General features: G+C 39.6%; 1 protein-coding gene across 3 annotated transcripts in view; it reads right to left on the reverse strand.

Annotated features, from left to right (window-relative positions):
• Positions 1 to 19,273, reverse strand: part of Kiaa0391 (KIAA0391 ortholog) — a 129,443-nt gene that overhangs the window by 89,055 nt on the left and 21,115 nt on the right. The gene's annotated exons all lie outside the window — the stretch shown is intronic.

Here is a 19,273-nt window from a genome sequence, read left to right on the forward strand (position 1 = left end):
TACCTTCACATGCGACTTCATTTGATCTATAGCCAGCTATCAAGACCCACATAGGGAGATGAAGGTGACCCACACAATATGCATGAAATATCAAAACCTCTGAGTCCTGTTTTGTAAGCCAAGGAGAAGTGAACTGCAGCTGCAGTTACCAGAACAACAGTGCTGCCAGAATAAGGCTCGAAAAGCTGCAGCTCCTCTTTTGGCATCAATTGGCTTTTTGTTTACTTCTGGGTGTCTTGAAGAATGGAAGGTTCATCTAGTCATCTACTTAATAAGTATTTGTTTAGCTTCTACTTTATGCCTAGCACTTTACCAAAAATTCCTAACTTAAGGGAGCTTTATAGGAAGACACACAAAACAAATGAGCAAATTATATTCAAGGTCAAATATGGTAAATGCTATGAAGAAGAAAAAGGAAGGATGTTCCACTTCTGGTAATGATGGAATAGTCTACTAGAATGCTGATGATAATGTAAATTCTAGATTAAAAACTGACTGTAGGGCTGCAGTGTAGCTCAGCGGTACAGCGCCTATGTGAAGCCCTAGGTTCCATCCACAACACTACAAAAAAACAAAACCTAAACTAAAACAAAAAACCAACCATATGTCTGAACATACTAAAGAATGGCCAAGACTACATGCCTATTGTCCCAGTACTTAGAAGGCTGAAGCAGGAAGAATTGCAAGTTCAAGATCAGTCTGAACTACACAGTGAGACTCTGTCTCAAAAAACCAAAAATAAATAAAATGAAATAAAATAAAATCTCTCTGCACAAACATATTTCCTATAAAATGCTAGAGTTCAAATTACTATCAAAATTAAGTAGTGGAATAGGCATACTTTTTATATAAATGAAAAATATCAAGGAAAATTAAAACAGTTTACATACAATATGATTTTTTTGTTTCAGTCTACATAGCCAACTAAATTATGGAAACAGAAGAAATTATTAAAGTTCTAACAGTAAAATTTCACTAATATACTCATCTCAGGAGTAATGACAAACTAAAGTAATTCATGGATACTGCCAAAACGGACATCTAAAAAAAAAAACCAAGGGTAAAACTAGGTAATTTATAAACGCTTCCTCTAGTTCTGATATTGTAGATGTTAATAATACTTGGAAATCCCTTAAAATCACAGCATGGAAAAGGGTATACTTGAGATGTTTTATTTGAAAGGGGAGTCTCAGGAACTTCTGTACAATCAGCAGGATATGTAATGAAATCCCCCTCCAAAGCTAATCTCCTAACCCACGCCTTTTACTTAGAAAGACAGAAAAACCCACGATAGCATGCTGCACATTTCTTCCCATTGCTCACGCTTCACTTGCCAAGTGTACCAGGCAGGGATTCTCTGTAGTACTTCCAGTGGGCCCTCAAGAAGCATACTTTTCAAACTAAATCTGTTTATGCTGCTAAACTCAAACCCACTGAATCAACCATGCAGATAATGTACAGCAAAGAAAAAGCTTAGCTGTCTTAATTAGAAGGTAAATTCACATCAAGAATTACTTTCTGGGGCTGGGGATTTAGCTCAGGGGCAAAAGCGCCTGCCTGGCAAGTGCAAGGTCGTGAGTTCGGTTCCCGGTACCGGAGAAAAACCAAAAAAAAAAAAAAAAAAAAAAGAATAACTTTCTGAAGCTACTGCTAGGATTGTACTTGACTGCATATTGGCCAATGATCTGAGGTGTGAAAATCTACCCATCTTTGAATTGTTTGTTTTCTGATCACCAAATAGTTTTAAAAAGTTTTATTGAGATAATATAATTAATATACTATAAAATTCAATCACTTGAAAGTGTAATTCACAGGGTATGCAACAGTAGTATGATCCAATTTTAGAACATTTTGGTCTCTTCTAGAAGAAACCTCATACTTATTAGCAGTTCCGTTTACCCACCCCATTACTACAAAGCAACCAGTAATCTATGCTCTGTCCCTACAGGTTTGCCTATTCTGAGCCCATACTATAAACTCAATAATCTAGATACATCATTTTTATGACTGGCTTCTTTCACTCAGGATGATGATTTCAAGGTTTATTCACATTGTAGTATGAATCAATACTTCATTTCTTTTCATCGTCAAATGTCCCATCATTGCATGGATATATGATATCTTACCCCTTCATCAGCTGGTGGACATCTGAGTTGTTTCCACTTTTTGCCTATTATAAATAATGCTGCTATAAACATTTGCATACAAGTTTTGCAGGGGTGTACACTTTCATTTATTTTGTAATACCTAGGAATAGATTTATCCGCTCATATGGTAACTCTATATTTAACTTTTTGAGGAACTGGCAGACTTTTCCAAAATAGCTACACCATTTTACCTTCCCAACTGTAATTATGAGGGCTCCGATTTCTCCACATCCGCACCAACATGGTTATTGTCTGTCTGTACTACAGCCCTGCTTGTGGCTATGATGAGGCTGGCATCTCATCATAGTTTTGACGCCTATTTGCCTAATGACTAACGATGTGGAGCATCTTTCCATGTGCTCATTGGTCTATATGGGGCTTTTTGCTTTTGTAATATATAGGTTTTTAAAGTTCAATGTGTTTCTTCTTCAACAACAGTCACAACCTCTATCATCTTTATTTTATGCTTTCAAGACTAAATCTCCAAAGTGTAATTGCAAAGGAATTGTAAATTATGATTTTCAGAGGCTGTTAACTCAAATGCCTGCAAGTACCAGGCAGGTAATACACAGAAGTAACATGGGCCAAATCTAAGAAAATACAACAGAGAAAGCAAAATGGCAAATAGCAACTGGCAGAAACCTCACTATTCAAGATTTCAGAGGAAAGGGAGGTACAGTCAAACCTCTCTGTGACACACTGGAGGACGCAGGCCCTTTGTTATGGTTTGTGTCTGGGTGTCCCCCGAAAGCCTCATGCGGCCATGGGGCAGGCTTTTAGAGTCTGATTGATTATGGGTGTGAGAGCTACACCCGCCCTGGGGTGGGTAGTTTGCATATGTAAGGGAGGGGAAGAGGCTGCTTGCCACCATTCCTCCCTTTTGTGCTTGTTACTTTGGCTTTGTTCTGCCGCCAGGAGCTGTAGCCCTCTGCCATGTGCCACTCTGCCTTGTAACCTGCCAAGTATGGACTGAAACCTCCACAAACTGTAAGCGAAATAAACCTTTCCTTCCTTAATGTTGGGCATCAAGTATTTTGTCCCAGTGAGAGGAAAGTAACCAAGACACCCTTGTAAAGGAAGAATCCAGTGCTTAGTCCAGTACTTGTTGCTATGTAAAATAAAGATCCAGGGCTACCAGATTTGACTTTTCCAGCACAGCTGAAATCATCTGGCATTAAATACATTTGGCAGCCAGGTGTAATGGGGCATGCCGGTAATCCCAGCGCTCCAGAGTACTTAAGACGCAAGAAGATCGGTGTTTGAGATGGGCCTCGGCTACATAGTGACTTCAAGGCCAGCCTGGACTTTTGGTGAGACTGTCTCAAAACTAAAAACAGAAAGGGAAAAAATTTTCTAGCCCTCCCTCTCTATGAGTTATCCAACCACAGACTTAACCACTGGCAGATTGAAAATATTCAGAAAAAAATTCCAGGAAGTTCCTAAAAGCAAAAGTTGAATTTGTAGCATGCTGAATGCTATGCTGAATCCATGTGAGTGAAGGGAGGTGGAGGCACCCTGCTGTCATCCCCACCTCGCCGCAGGTCCTCAGTCACTTCAGCATTCACTGCAGTACTGTTCATCTTGGGTGTCATCTGTATTTTATGAGTCAGGCCTGTAATAGCTGTATCTGTATTGAACATACACAGACTCTTTTTCTTATTATCCCCTACATGATACCACTTAACAGCTATTTATGTATCATTTACATTGCATTAGGTATTATTAATAACCTAGCAGAGAATAGCCATATGCTATATAGTGACGTTTTAAGCGATGACAGACTCTACATCCCATATGTGTGGTTCCATAAGATGAAATCATCTGATACTGAACCAGTCTTACTTTCTGTACACATTCTATCACATATGCATGAAGAAGAAATCACTTAATGATACAACTCATGACTGCATATAGGAAGATGCATGTAGGTTACGTCCAAATACCATACCATTTTCTACAAGGGACTTGGGCATCTGCGGACTTTGGCATCTGCAGTGAATATTAGGGGTCAACTATCTCAAATAAGTTTTATAAAAGAGTAACACATAAAAGCCTCAAACAAACAAATACACACACACACACACACACACACACACATAGATTCTACACACCCCCCCCCCCGTTTTTTCTTTATAGGGTCTTACTCTGTAATTCAGGTTAGCCTTGAGTTCACAATGTAGTCCGGGCTGCCCTTGAATTTGTGGCAATCTTCCTCCCTCAGACTCTAGAGAGCAGGGATTACAGGCACTGTGCCACTGAGCTATATCCCCAACCCTGAGGTTTTGCTCTTAAACCACAAGTTTATAGTACATTTACTAGATCAGTCAATAGATTTTCATTAAGCACCTATTATATGCCAAACAATGTTCTAATTCCTATGAAGGGAATGGTGAACAAATACCGTTCTCAAGGAGTTTATATACCAGTGAAGGAGGCAGTGACACCAGTAACAACTAAAGAGATATGGGGAGCATGTGCTGAAGCAACTGCTCATTTCACAGCCACAATGCTAAGGAAAAAAAGGGGGCGAGAGTCCCACAATCCCTTCTGCACACCCCCAATGACCAAAAGTCCTCCCACTACGTAGACACCACTTCTAACGGTTCTACCAAGAATGCCAGCTGAGAGACGAAGTCTTTCACACACAGCCTGTGTGGCACACGAGACCCCCACAGGACTGTACTGCACTGCCTTCGAGAAGAGAAACGAGGCCAGGTACGGTGCCAGCCGCATTCTTCCTAGTCCCTCTCTGTCTTAGAAGTCGTGGTCAGGGGAAGGTCTTTCTCATGAGATGACGTAAGAACGGAGACCTGAATGTGATACAGGAGTCAACCATGCTCCCTTGGTGAAGGGCCTTCCAGACACAGGAAAATACAAAGACCTTTAAAGAACTCTGAGTGTTTGGAGATTAACAACCAGGCAGTGTGGAAGCTGAGGGAACAAAGCACAAAGATCTTGTGCAATTACACTTTGAATGTAAACTTTCATCTTAGGCCGGGCATGGTGGTGCCCGGATCACACTTGTGATCTCAGTACTCAGGAGGCTGAGGCAGGAGGATTGCCATGAGTTTGAGGCCAGCCTGCGCTATATAGTGAGTTCAAGGTCAGCCTGAACTATGGAGTGCAGTTTTGTCTCAAAAGAAAATAAAACAACCTCTTACTTATAAGAGGAAAGAGTAAATAAAATGTAAAAAACTTCTAAAATGATCAATCAAATTTTAAATTCCTTTATGGTATCCAACCTCTTAAAAGAAGCAGTGAAGCAGAACTATTATCCATTGTTTGATTATTGTTGTCTAATCACAAATGAATAGTAAAATGACCCAAGACGGGCAGCCAGAAACACTTTAAAAGGACTGGCCTATACACTACACATGACACAGAAGCTCTAGAACAGAGGTGACTGCAGTACCTGGCCTCAAAGTGTTGATTTCATAATGAAACATGAATCATACAGCCTAGATTTTGTACATTTTGACTCTTCTATTTATTATTCCTACATTACGTAAGTGATTTTTTTCTTAACGAATGATAAAGAGATGATAAAAAATTAAACTTTCTATCTAAAAGTTAAAACTTCAATTTTTTGAAATGATGGTCCACGTTCATGATGAGTTACTTCTATTCTGAGCCTCTGACACAAATCTTACCAATCAAGACAGATCTCTCATTGCTCAGTTAATGCCCTACTCTAGAACAGCAACCAAGGGGAAACAAGGAATATCACAGCGCATGCTCAGAACTTTACGGTGTAATAAGTCACTGAGCTTACCATGTATCCTATGGATTACACTTAACACATAATACTTTCCAAAACTTAGAAAGGAGTATTAAAATAAGAGGCTTTAGTCATAGTGGAAGTGGAAAGACAGGGGAATACCAGCTATTTTGGTTGGAAGCGCTCCTCTTAACGTGGGAACATCAATTTAAAAAATGCATTTCTGCATTCAATGGCTAAATTACTTCATGTGCCTTCTTTAAACCATGGGATCCAAACAGATCCTAACAAAAAGAACGTTAATGTAACTGCCTTAACGATAGGGAAATATGAATCTACATGTCTAAAAAGGGCCCGTTTAACCTAACAATATGGAGGTTGATACTCCTCAAATCTTTTTAAAACAGAAACTGTTCGAAAAGCTTATGCTTATTTAGTTGCAAGTTGTAAGAGATGTTTTTCATTTACTACATAGTTATTTCATTAACTAAATTGCTATAGTGTGGTATCCTAATGGAAAAAGTACTTGTAGCCTTGCCAGGGTTTTCTCATTCTAACAAGATGAAAGAGCAAACAAACAAAACCTCCTTCTATAAACATCTAAAGATACAACAAAACACAGGATAAAACACAGCAAGAATTTTGTTAATGCACAGCTGAATCTGCAAGAAAAAAAGAGACATCTTGGGTCTGTGGATGCACCACAGTGGAAGAGTGCCCACCTAGCATGTTCAAGGCCCTGGGTTTGGTCCTCAAAACAGAAAACACAGAAAATACCACAAAAACAAAACACAGGGGATGGGAGAGGAAGAGAGAGGGAAGGAGAGAGGGAGGAAGAAGAAAAAATCTGAAGTGACAGAGAGGAAGCCAGATCTTTGTTATGCAGGGAAAAGTACAGAGGAGAAATGGAATAAGTATTAATAAACAGGGGTTTGACTGGATAGTCCCAAGGGAACTGGAGCCAGCAAACCTCTATCAAATGTGCCCAAATGAAGAGAAAAATTAGAAACAAGTTCCTGAAGAAAACAGGAACCCTGAAAAATGAACAAACTGGCTTAAAAGCATAATATTCAGACTTTTCTATATCCACAAGGGCTCAAAGTAAGAAAAAAAAAACTTCTTAAGAAACTCCAGGTCTGTCTATTAAATGGGTTTGGGGTACAAATTTAGACAAACCGTGTGACACAAAAATAATCATCCTCTTACTCAAGAATTAATACATATACCGCTCTGGTCTAGTAATATCTCTTGGGCACTTGGCAAAAATAAACAAAACCTTTCTGAAGAGATACTATCAATAATCCAGGCCACAAAGGGATTCTCATAAAAAGAAAACCCCCTAAAAATGAACTCAACAGTTCAAAATTACAAAACACAAGAAATGAATGCCTGTAATCACAGCACTTGGAAGGCAGAGGTAGGAGGATCACAACAAGTTTAAGGCCATCCTGGGGTAGGTATTGAGTTCAAGGATAGCCTGAATTCCATAGCAAGACCCTGTCTCTAAAAATAAAAAGTCAGGCATGGTGGTGCATGCCTGTAATCCCAGCACTTGGGAGGCTGAGGCAGGAGGATTACCATGTGTTTGAGGCCAGCCTGATCTACATGCTGAACTCAAGCCCGGCCTGAATTGCATAGCAAGACCCTGTTTAAAAAGAGAACAAAAAATAGAGAAAAAGAGCAAAACTTACCTTTATAACAAACCTACTCTCATGATAACAAGCCCACTACTGAGATAACAACATCAACCCAGAGCCCTCGTGATTTAAACCCCTCTTGAAGGTTTCACCTTTCAACACTATGTCGTTGGTGATTAATAGCTTCTAACTCCTAAGCTTTGGGGGACGCTCTAGTCACCACCTTGAGGTCCCATCCTTTATTTCCCAGAGGCAAAATCAAAATGTTTGGTGACACATGAGTATCAGAGGTGTGGTGAAATAAGAATTCTCAGACTCTGCTGATCAGAGTGCACTGTATACTGAAAAAAATTTTATGATGGCCAAGCTGGGCATGGTGGTGCACGCTATAATCCCAGTCACGGGGGAGGATGAAATAGGAGGACTGAAAGTTTGAGGCCAGCCTGGGCAACACAATGAGACCTTGTCCTAAAAAAATTATTTTTTCATGAAGGCCAATCAAAATTAATTTATCTCTATCAACTGGGCAATCTGAATTGCAAGACTCTCTTATAGCTATAATGAAATACGTGAGAAATTATAAATGTGTAAGATGTTTCACAGGGAAATTTAATAGTAAAATATATGAAACCACCAAAATACTGACTAATAGAATACTGAGTAAATAATTAAAATATTATCATTGTACACAAGGGAAACTAAGCAGAAACAGTAGAAAAAGTAAGGTGAAGAGAAAGGAGAGGAAAAAAGGGAGAAGATAATATATTTTTGTCTTGAGATAATGTTCAACCTTCTAGAATGTTCTTTAGCAATTAGGTAGTATTTCTAAGTAGGTTATTTTGTAAATTCTAGACAAAATGAAATTTCTTTTTTTTTTTTTTTTTACAAAATGAAATTTCTTAGAAATAATTTTGTAAATTTTGCCTGCTCATGGGGAAACAGATTTAACTCAGGAAAAAAAAAATTGTTTAGAAGTTTAGTAAGCTATACTTTTAAAAAAATTCTACTCTCTTTGTACATCATATCCCTATAGGCTGATAGAGAATAGTTTTTTATTTTAAAGGCAAAAAAAAAAAAAAAATTTTTTTTTCACTGCAAAATCTTGTTTACAAACTAAAAAGGAGTAAATCAGGCAAAGGAAGGCAATAACACAGCCGGGATGCCAAAAATTCCCAAATGCTGCCTGACGACTTTTTTTAAACATTCTGCTTTCTGTTCAAGGAGTTCATCCACACTTACACACTCTGGAAATCCCCTCTGCTTAACAAACAGCCAGGAAATTTCCCAAAGGCATCAATATCGTGCTAACGTCTCTTCTTCCTTGAAAGAAAACATGTAGCATGCTTAATCCCCTTCACTGGGTGACCCCAAAACAAAACAAAACACAGTAGATATGCCTCAAGAATAAGACTCACTGAAAAACTTTTCAAAAAATGACAACAATGGTTGTTTCTTTTTCGAAAAGGGATAAGAAATGGCTTTAAGAAAAATGAAGCAACATGCATATAGAAACACAGCGCTATACACAGATATCACATATACGGATAAGTACTATGGACAGAAATAGTCACAGACAGCACTACTGCACTAGACGAAGACAGATCCTATTTGCAGCGTACTTGGGAAGAATTCCCAGAGAACAGCAATCACACTTAGGGCTGCCAGGGTCTTTTTTAAAGAATCATACAGAGGTGACACAGTGGAGCTCACCTGTAACCCCAGCACTCAGAAGGCTGAAGCATGAGGATCCTTAGTTTAAGCCCAACCTGACCATTTTGCAAGGGCCTGTCTCAAAAAAACAAAAAGAAACATACATGCAAAAAACCTTAAGTGAATCTGTCATTCTTCACCCTGAAAAACTGACCAAATGCAACCCATTTCTTTTAACAATAACTATGGCTATCATACAATTGTTACCCTATTCAGACACATACAGAAGGCCTGAGAGCAGCTCCAAGGGTGCTGAAAGAACACGGATGAGCGATAAGCCCATCTGGGTCCACGTCTTCCCTGCTGGGCTGCGTGCTAGTGACATGACGCTGGCCAAGTCGTCTTCCTTCCCTGGGGCCCACAGTCCTCGGGTATAACAGGGGCTATTAATACCTCCCTCAGAGGGCTAGCGCAGGGACTCAAATTAAGTGATATGAAAATAAAAAGTACACTAACGCCTCTTCCTCTGCCTCAGGTAAGTAGTAACAGCACAAGTTTTATCAATTGTTCACCACCCTATATAACACTTTGGGTTTTAAGGAAAAAAACTTTCCCTGCTTCCAATTTCTGATTGAGAAATGGACTCCTGTCTTCAATTGTCCATAATGACAGTGCAGTAGATGAACTGCTGTAAAGACCAATAACCTAATTGCCTCCAGCTGTGTAAGAAAAGCACGTCTACATTTACAGTTGCTCCCAGGCACTCTTCCTCAGGGGCAAGGACACAGCCGCCCTGGCCCTTTCAGAAGGCTCTGGATTGAAGTTAGACCCATTCTCCTCACAGTACACATGTATAAATGGCTCATAAATCAAGTGTTCTCTGCTGGAGAGTGCCTCTAGGGTGTCTTTGAAGATTACTTTGTGTCTTACTGTGTGCCTATGTTTTCTGATCTATGCTTATACCAATCCTGTGAGAGCACTGAGATGTAAAGACCAAGCTAATAATTACATAAAAGCACAGAGTATCTCAAAAAACTACAGAGTATCTTTATTTCCAATTCTCAATTAACTCATGACTTCACTGAGCTACATGAGCTATTCAGAAAACAAAAACAATCTATCAGTTGCATCTACAAAAGTCACCAAAGTTTTAAACATTCTCATAGAAATGAAAAAGAATTTACTATCATCTGTACTCAATTTGAACACCAATTTCTTTTTCCTAAGGCTAATTTTGAAAGAAAGGAAAATCGTCTTTTTTGTCCTCTTAATAGGGAAATAACCCTGAGATAGGTGCAGAGAATGGGGAAGGCAAGATCTTAAATTCCTAGAATTTTTTGTATCTAAATTCAACAACACCAAATCTGACTAATGTGAAGTAAGCATCCAGTAAATTTGTGCATACCTTAGTATCAGGAAAACAGACTATGCAAACTGTCCATGTGGAGGGCACAAAGGAAATGGGAAGTGATTTCACTTGTAAGGAGAAACCAAAGGTGAGAAAGGCAAACAGTGAATGGAAGAGGCAAGGACACCGGGCAGAAATCTCGGGGATATCCTGGAGTCACTCACTAGCTGCGGTGACGTGTCTGGTACATCTCATCGGTGGTTTTCCCCCTGTGTGACTTATCCAAATATCTGAATAACTCAAGAGCAACAGACAGCTAGAAGATGAGTCACTCGGCCAGTAATCAATGAGATGAAGGGAAATTCTACTTGCCTATGAACTTTGACAAAGTTTAAATCAATTTCATATCCCTGCTAGCAAGTGCTGCTAATCCACATTTACACACTTTTGTTTCTGCTGCCATAATTAAACAAGTAATAGAAAGCTAAGTGTGCCAAGTACTCCTCTGTTCTCAAAAAATATACATTAGTCTAACGAGGAGATAGAATTCCTGATATAGTGTGAATAGCATGTGTTACTACTATTGAGTCCAAGGATCTGCGTTAGAATCTTGGCTTTGCCACTTAAATTGTACAGTTCTGGCAAGGCAGTGAACTTTTTTGAGCCTCAGTTTTCTCACCTGTAAAGTAAATACTTCTTCCTAAATTTATTGAAAAGATTACATGACACAGCTAAGTAAATGGTAGCTGTGACAGAAAACATGTGAACATTTGCCTATTTACTATGTAAGTTCAGTAACAATATTTAGTGCATGCTTACGGGAGGCCAAGTATTGCGGAAAATGCGAAAGAGCGTACTATTCCTCAAAGAGGTTCTAACATGGTTTAAACAGATACTGACATGAAAAGCTAAATACTACAAGAACACTACAAGTATGGGATTAACAACCAAGGGTGTGCCAGGGTTGGTAACTGTTACAAATACAAAGGAGGAGAGATGAATGCAGACTACAGAAGCCAAAAAAAGGCTCTGTGACCGGAAAGGTACTTAAGGTAGCCATGAAGCGGGAAAAAACAGCCAGGACTTGGACATGGGATACTTTTTGGATGAAGAGGGAATGCCAGGGCCCTGAGTTTGATCCCCAGGATTACAAAAATGGATGGAGAGGGACGAGGAAGCTGTCCAGAGCTGGTAAGGAGCTGCCTCTGGCTGAAGCAGTTCTGTATTTTTCTTTTTGCTTTGTAGAGCAAAGTAATGAGATGTGGCCTGAAAGGTAGGCTGTGGCCAAACTATGGAGGAATCACTTTCAAGGAAGGGGAACTGCAGAAGTTTTTTGCACAGGGGAGTAATAGGATTAAATCAGTGTTTCGAAAACCTTGACCTGGCCAAAGTGGAGAAAAGGAGGGAAGGGCGTGGGGTGGACATAGGAAAACCAGTTAGGAGGTGATCTGGAAGCTGAAGTCGAGATATTAAAGGTCTAGACAAGATGGAATTAGTGTAAAAGGAACAGCAGAGGCAGATGGGAGAAATGGGGCACAAAGGATTAGTGACTGATTAGAGACCAAGGTTCAGGATTAGAGAGGAGACAAAATCAGCTTTAATCTTTTCAGTCTGGGTGGCAGGGAAAGAGGAAAGTCACAAAAGAACACTCAAGGGTGGGGCTGGGGACCACGAGGGAAGAACCATTTACGCAGCATTTGATTTCTGACCCACTGAATTTGAGTTCATAATGGCATATAGATGTCCCAGAAGCAGTTGGCTACACTGATCTGGCGTTTAAAGAAGTAGTCAGGATAAAAGAAAATACCTTGGGAGTCACTTGGGCAAGGGGTTAGAGCTAGGGCTGAGGAAGAAATCCCATCAGGGTCACTAATAAACCCTTGTCCTCTCCCAGGAGAAAAACATAAGCCTCGCTGCAGGAATACAGGTTTCCTGGTACCATGGGCACTGTCAGCTTTTTCTCCTCATGGTAAAGAAGGGACACGAAGTCTGGCTTTAACACCCAGGAGCCCCCCTGCTAGTTACACAAATCCTCTGAAAGGGAGCACACGGTGAACAGGGGTGTCTCTGTGGACAGAGGTGTGAGCCTAAGTGCAAAAAGGTCCGTGCTGCAGTGTGCATTAAGGCAGGGAGAGGCTCGTCTAGGGCACAATGTCCCTGGCATCTGCCCTTCCCCATTCTCCATTCTCTGCACTTGTCTCAGGTATTTTTCCCTATTAACATAGGACAAAAAAGAATCCACTTTCCTTTCTTTCAAAGTTAGCATTAGAATTGTATACTCAATTTATACTAATGATAGTAAATTCTTTTTCATGTCAATGAGTGTTTAAAACTCTGATAGCTTTTGTAGACACAACTGATAATTGCAGCTCTCCTGCCTCAGCCTCCTGAGTAGTTGCGATCATAAACATGTGTTCCCCACATTCAGCTTTATTTCTTGTTGTCTAAAGCCACATGAAGTTTCTCTGACTGCAGGTGTAGAAGTCACATGCCATAAACACAATGGCGACTGACTGAGAAGACATCACATCAAAAATTCTCTCTCCAGCTGGCCAAGTTAGCACACACCTGTAATCTCAGCACTGGGGAGGCGGAGGCAGGATGATCAAAAACTTGAGCCCAGCCTGGGTAAAGTAGCAAGTTCAATTTGAGCCCAGCCTGAGCTACAGAGCAAGACCCTGTCTCAAAAAAAAAAAAAAAAAAAATCTATGTCCAAAAGGCAGGCCCACATTTAGATGTCATATAGATGCCTTTAAATACATGGGGTTGGGGGAGATAAACATAGTTATTAGGCTGTGGAATATTTGTAATGCAGAAAAGTTATTAATTTATGGTAAGACCTTTCATCTAAAGTGTAATGGGTGCTGGACATCTACTCTACTGAGAAGTTTTTTTTTTTTTCCACTTTCCACTGACATTGTACCTTGGCACAGTATTTATATTCTCTTAAAAATAATTTTTGGCCACTTTTCACATTTTGGAGAATTTTACATATAAAAACAAACAGTTCAGTCAAAAAGGTATGCATTTATACAGTATGAATCTACAAAGGACTTACAGTATTGTCATTAATATGGCAGAATATATCATTCTTTACTTTCTTCAGTCAACATGTAAAGAAGCACACTGTTAGTTAAAGCATTGGTCCAGCAAGAAGGATGCTTGCTTTTGAGACAACCTGAGTTACCCTGTCAATTCAAGCCATGTAAGCAAACCTACTGCCAGCACAAATGCTGTCAACTAATTACAGAAAAACAAATCTAGTGTTAAAATCAGTTGTGTAGGTAGCTCAAGCTATACACATTCCATTCTTCCAATTATAAGTCTCCAAAAGAAAAGCCAGCACTCCTGAGTGCAGGAAATCACATTTTACTTCCCTGCAGCTGCTTCACAGCTGAGGAAAATGCAAAAACACAGAGGAAATGTGCCTGGAGATCTTGTTAAAAAAGAGTGGAAATCCCCCCACTCCACAACTCCCAATTAGCACTGTTGAGGACAGAGGCTCTCAGGTTCAAATTTCCCTTCATGGAAGGCCTAACCACACCACAATTAACTCACAGTTGCCACCTTCGCTACAAGCTGGGGTAGCTGCACACTGGAGTGTTCCAGATTGCTGTGTTAGCTACAGTTTTCACTCTACAATGGGTTCACATGTACGGGCTTTTGTTTCGTTTTTACCTCCAGAGCAAATGCAATGCAGTACAGTGGGAAACCTCTCCAGAGTTGACTCGCAATCCAAATTAGTTATTTTACTCTATTAAGAAATTTCACCTTTTTTGTGCATTTCACAAGTGGAAAATGGAACATATTACTGTGCAAATGACATGACAATTTCCAGTATCTGAAAAATAGTATTTGCTTAAAAAAGGGGACTTTCTATAGTGACATTTCTGAAGTGTTTTCATCTTTTATAGTACATACACACACATACACTATGCTTAGGTGAGGACATATGCTTCAGAAAGATGTTGCCTCTGCATGAAAACCACTAGGATGCACTGTTTTACAATCTCACTCTTGATAACTTTTATCCCGAAAGCACATGTGTATTTAATATCAGTGTTTGAAAAAAGATTTTTACAATGGAAATTTCAAACATATGCAAAAGAAGACAATATAATAAATCCTTATAATCCCATGAACTTTATTAACTCATGTGAATCTTGTTTCACTTTTATTCCATTCCCTATGTCCCAGTTCTTTCTGAAGCCTCTCTCAGGCATCACTGTTCCATTATGAACACTTTAATGTTTCGCTCTGAAATACATGCTAAACTTATTAGTTAAGTGAATAATTTCCCTTAATAAAATCAACAATAATTTCTTAATATCTCCAAATAACCGATGTTTAGATTTCTTTGATTGCTCTCATCAGGAACGAAGGGTCCAATCTGGCCCATACCCTGCAAATGGCAGCTGTATCTCACACTGCTTTCTATCTATTGGCTCCTACGTTATTGCAAGAGACTGGGTTGTTTGTCTTGCACTTTCCCAGACTGGATTTGGTGACTGTATTCTTGATTGGTAATTTAACATATTCCTCTGTTCTCTTTCATTTTTGTCAATTGGTAGATAGTTCTACTCGTTTGATCTGATTCAAGTTTGATATTTTCTGTACCAAATTTTGAATTCTTCTATTTCCTGTTTCTTCAAATTCTGGAGAGGAACTACCGACCAAGCTCTGCTCAATGTATAAAAACTTTTCATTACTACCCTCAGATATGGAGAAAAAAAGGCTGTCAAAAGAGCTTAACATCATCTAAACCTCAACAATGACTTCTTAACATTCCCTTTCCTTCCAAATTGACACTGCTGCATACAGATTCTGCACTTTCATTCTCCTAAGTCACAAGTTCTATTCTGTTCCGTACAGTCTTCAGGGCTCTACTCTCATTTTTGCTTCCATCAGGAAAAGTTGATGTCATGTTACGTCCGTTAATAGATAACTAGGCTGCCTGGCAACAGTTACCTAGTCTTAACATCACAGACCTGGGTCAGGGAGACAGCTCAGCAGCACAGCGCCTGCTTGGCAAGCGCAAGTTCCTGAGTTTGATTCCTGGTACCAAAAAAAAAGAAAACACAGACGTTGAAAGGGCTCTGGCGGAAGTCTGGTCCAAATGTCCCTGTTTAAAGATCAGGAAACAGGCCAGGTATAGTGGCACATGCCTGTAATCTCAACACTTGGGAGGCTAAAACAAGACATCACCACAAGTTTGAGGCCAGCCTGAGCTATGCGATTAATTCAAGGCCAGTCTGAACTACAAAGCAAGACTCAAAAAAAAAAAAAAAGACAAAAAACCAAAAAGAAAATACAAAAAAATGAAGATTAGGAAACAGAGAATGAAAGTGGTAAAGTAACTTTCCAGTTTTTATTTATAAAGGTATTTGTTAAATCAGTTAACATTTGTAATATATTAATAATAGTGATTAGCTTATAATAAATCTTACATAAATGTTATTTTTAAAAGGTATAGTTAGGGGCTGGGGATTTAGCTCAGTGGCAAAGCACCTGCCTGGCAAGCGCAAGGTCATGAGTTCGGTTCCCGGTACCGGAGAAAAACAAAAACAAAAACAAAAACAAAACAAACAAAAAAAAGGTATAGTTAAAGCTAATTAAGAAGCAGAATTAGTATCTGAACTAGAATCTCTAAACTTCTCCACAAATACGAATAATTCTTCTATCTTGCAGTTGGAGTAATGAGGTAAGAGTAATGTTCCAGATAACTGAGGCCTACTCCTTTAATTAAACACATAATTTTATTTTCCTGCTTTTGTTTTTACTTGGTGCTAGGGTTGAACCCAGAGCCTTCACACTAGGCTATAGCCCCAGGCCTTGTTACTTTTTTTTTTTTAATTTGAGACAGTGCTTCACCAAATCCCTAAATTACCCAGGCTGGGCTCAAATTTGCAATCCTCCTGCCTCCACATTCCACAGCACTGGGATTACAGGCATGCACCACTACACCTAGTTCTTAACTCTTTGAGTGAGCGATCTCACTAAATTAGCCAGGTTGGCCTGGAACGTGCAATCCTCCAGCCTCAGTTTCCCAGATAGTTGGGATTATTAGTATATATTATCGTGCCCTGGCTCATTTTAATCTATCAATCTATCTTTGGAGAAAAGAGTCTCACTATGAAGCTTAGGCTGGCCTTGATCTCACTTTGTAGCCCAGGCTGGTCTTGAACTTGTGATTCTCCTGCTTCAGTCTCCCTAGTGCTTGGGATTACAGGTTTGCATCACCATGTGCAGCTCAAAGAGAATTCTTAATACTTCTCCTTCCTGTTTCTGAGGTTAGAGCATAAATGGGATGATCAGGACACCAAAGATTCCAGTATGGCTGGAATGGAATAAAATCTAGAAGGCTAATAGATTGTGAAGGGCCTCAGTCTGAGTTTCATCCAGAATGAAACAGAAAGCTATTGGAGAGTTTTAAGCATAAGAGTAATATGGTCTGATGCAGATTTAAAAGGATTACACAGGGCCAGGGATATAGTTCAGCGGCATAAGCACCTGCCTGGCAAATGTAAGGTTATGAGTTCGATTCCTGGCACCAAAAAAAAAATTCCACTAAAGGATTACACAAGCTGATGTATTAAAAACACACTCAGGTATTGGGAAGCAGGGAACTAGACAGGAGGCGACTGCAGCTGTCTGTTCTAGAGATGATACAGTTTAGATTTTTAAAAAAGTAGTAGTAACGTAGATGGGGAGAAGTAGTCAGAGAAGTCTGAAGGAAACAGCAAGATTTTCTGGCAGATTGGAGGTGAAGTCTGCAGGAAAGAGGGCAGTCAAGAATGATGCTGGCCTTTTTGACCTGAATAACTAGAAAGAGAGACAGGGAAGCCTCAAGGAGGGGCTGGGTATAAGATGGGTGTCTGCACCAGGACAGGAAAGAAGACCTTACGTTTATTCTCAAATCATCTCCTGCTCTTCTTGCACACTGGCTGTTTGCCCCTGAAGTAAGTTATCAGTGTTCACTGTGAGCATTGTTTCTAACCTACTACCTTATTAACACTACTCCATTCTCTAGGAAGACCAAATGAAAACGCACTAGCACCGATACATCTAGTCAACAACTCAAGAAAAACTGTATCAGAAATCTGAGGCAGGATTTTTTAAGGAAAAGACAACTGAAATTTTGATCACCCTGAAGAGTGCCTCACATTCAACACATCCCATTTCCTAAACATTCACTTCCGACATGCTTACTCGCAACTCACCATACTTTTCCGATACACACAAATTTATCTTTCAAAAGGGATTTGTTTCCCAGACAAACAGCAGAATGGAGTTAAAACAGTAACAGTACCAACTTGAATTGGAGGGCAGAGGATTTATAGGATGTAGAAAGGCTAAGACTTTCTCTTGCCTTTGGTCCAAGAATAAAATAAGCCACACTTCTCCTTTTCACACACTCACTTTATTTAAACCTCAGGAAGGGAACTTTATTCTTCTGCTTCCAGCACTCTAATCCATACGAACCTCCCTGTGTCTGGCATTATCCTTGATCAGCCCCTAAAACACTTTCTGTGTCTGAAAACCACCAAACTCTGACACAGCAATCCAATACCACATACAGCCACAGACCGCCATTGCCCTGCAACACTGAACTCAGCAAGGCACCAAGAGGAACGTGAACCGCTTCTAACTACATCTCACTGAAGAAAGACTGGATCTCTGGAGGATTTCAGTGACCGCTAGACAAGAGAGAAAGGAAAAGAACGGAAAAATAAGAGAAGCATCTGACAATGAGAAGGCCACTAATGGAAGGTGAATCTGCTTCATTTTACCATTCAGTGTGTACCTCAGAACATACTGATTTTTCTAGAAACTTCACCTTTTAGCCAGAACCCTTGCACTGGCACATAAGGAGGACCCAGAGATCAATGTGTGTATTTTGGTTTTCAACTGTGAATTTGAGGACCAAGGAAAAGTGGAAAGGCATTAGCAATTAATTCTTAAGTATGCATTGGACAAAATGTTCCTAAATTGAGAACTATTCATTAATGGGCTTTTATAAATAGATGCTTTAAAAATACTTGGTTTAAGGGCCAGGCATGGTAGCGCATACCTGTAATCTCAGCACTCAGGAGGCTGAGGCGGGAGGATTGCTGTGAGTTCGAGGCCAGCCTGATCTGCATAGTGAGACCCTACCTCAAAAAGACAAAACCAAAAACAAAAAAAAAACCTGGTTTAAGACCACAGTTCGCAGTAAATTTCTTTCTGATTATTTTTAACCACTCAGCTCCCAATGCTCACCATTTACCACACGTTTCTTTACGTATGGGTGAAATTCACAGTTCAATTTAGAGGCAACAAACTCTTCAAACTCAGAGAGAAAGAGACTGAGGCTCTGGAGACTGAGGATGAGCTCAGCTCAAGCCTTTCAGTTTGCAGCTGCCACTCCTGATCACAGCTGGGATCTCTGCTCTTTAAAAACAAAACAAAATTAAAAAACAAACCCAAAGCCTATATTAGATCAATTGTTATACTGACATTTCATTTGGGTTACAAGTCCTGTCTTAAATCTGTACTTAGAGAAATACCAGAAGGCCTCCCTCTGTCAATTAACTGAAGAGATATTATCAAGCAAGATAAATGGTTGATTTAAACTTAACCCTGAGAACTCAAAAGCACATATGCAATTCGCCTTTTGCTTTTTTTTTTTTTTTTCCCAGAGAATCCCAAGTCATTAAACCTTTATTAAAAGTTTAAGTCACAGAATTACAGGGTATGCTTGTGTTTAAAGTTTCATTAAAAGTTCAAAATGATT

Source organism: Chinchilla lanigera, unplaced genomic scaffold, assembly GCF_000276665.1.
Source record: "Chinchilla lanigera isolate Chin_1 unplaced genomic scaffold, ChiLan1.0 scaffold00008, whole genome shotgun sequence".
Classification (NCBI taxonomy): domain Eukaryota; kingdom Metazoa; phylum Chordata; class Mammalia; order Rodentia; family Chinchillidae; genus Chinchilla; species Chinchilla lanigera.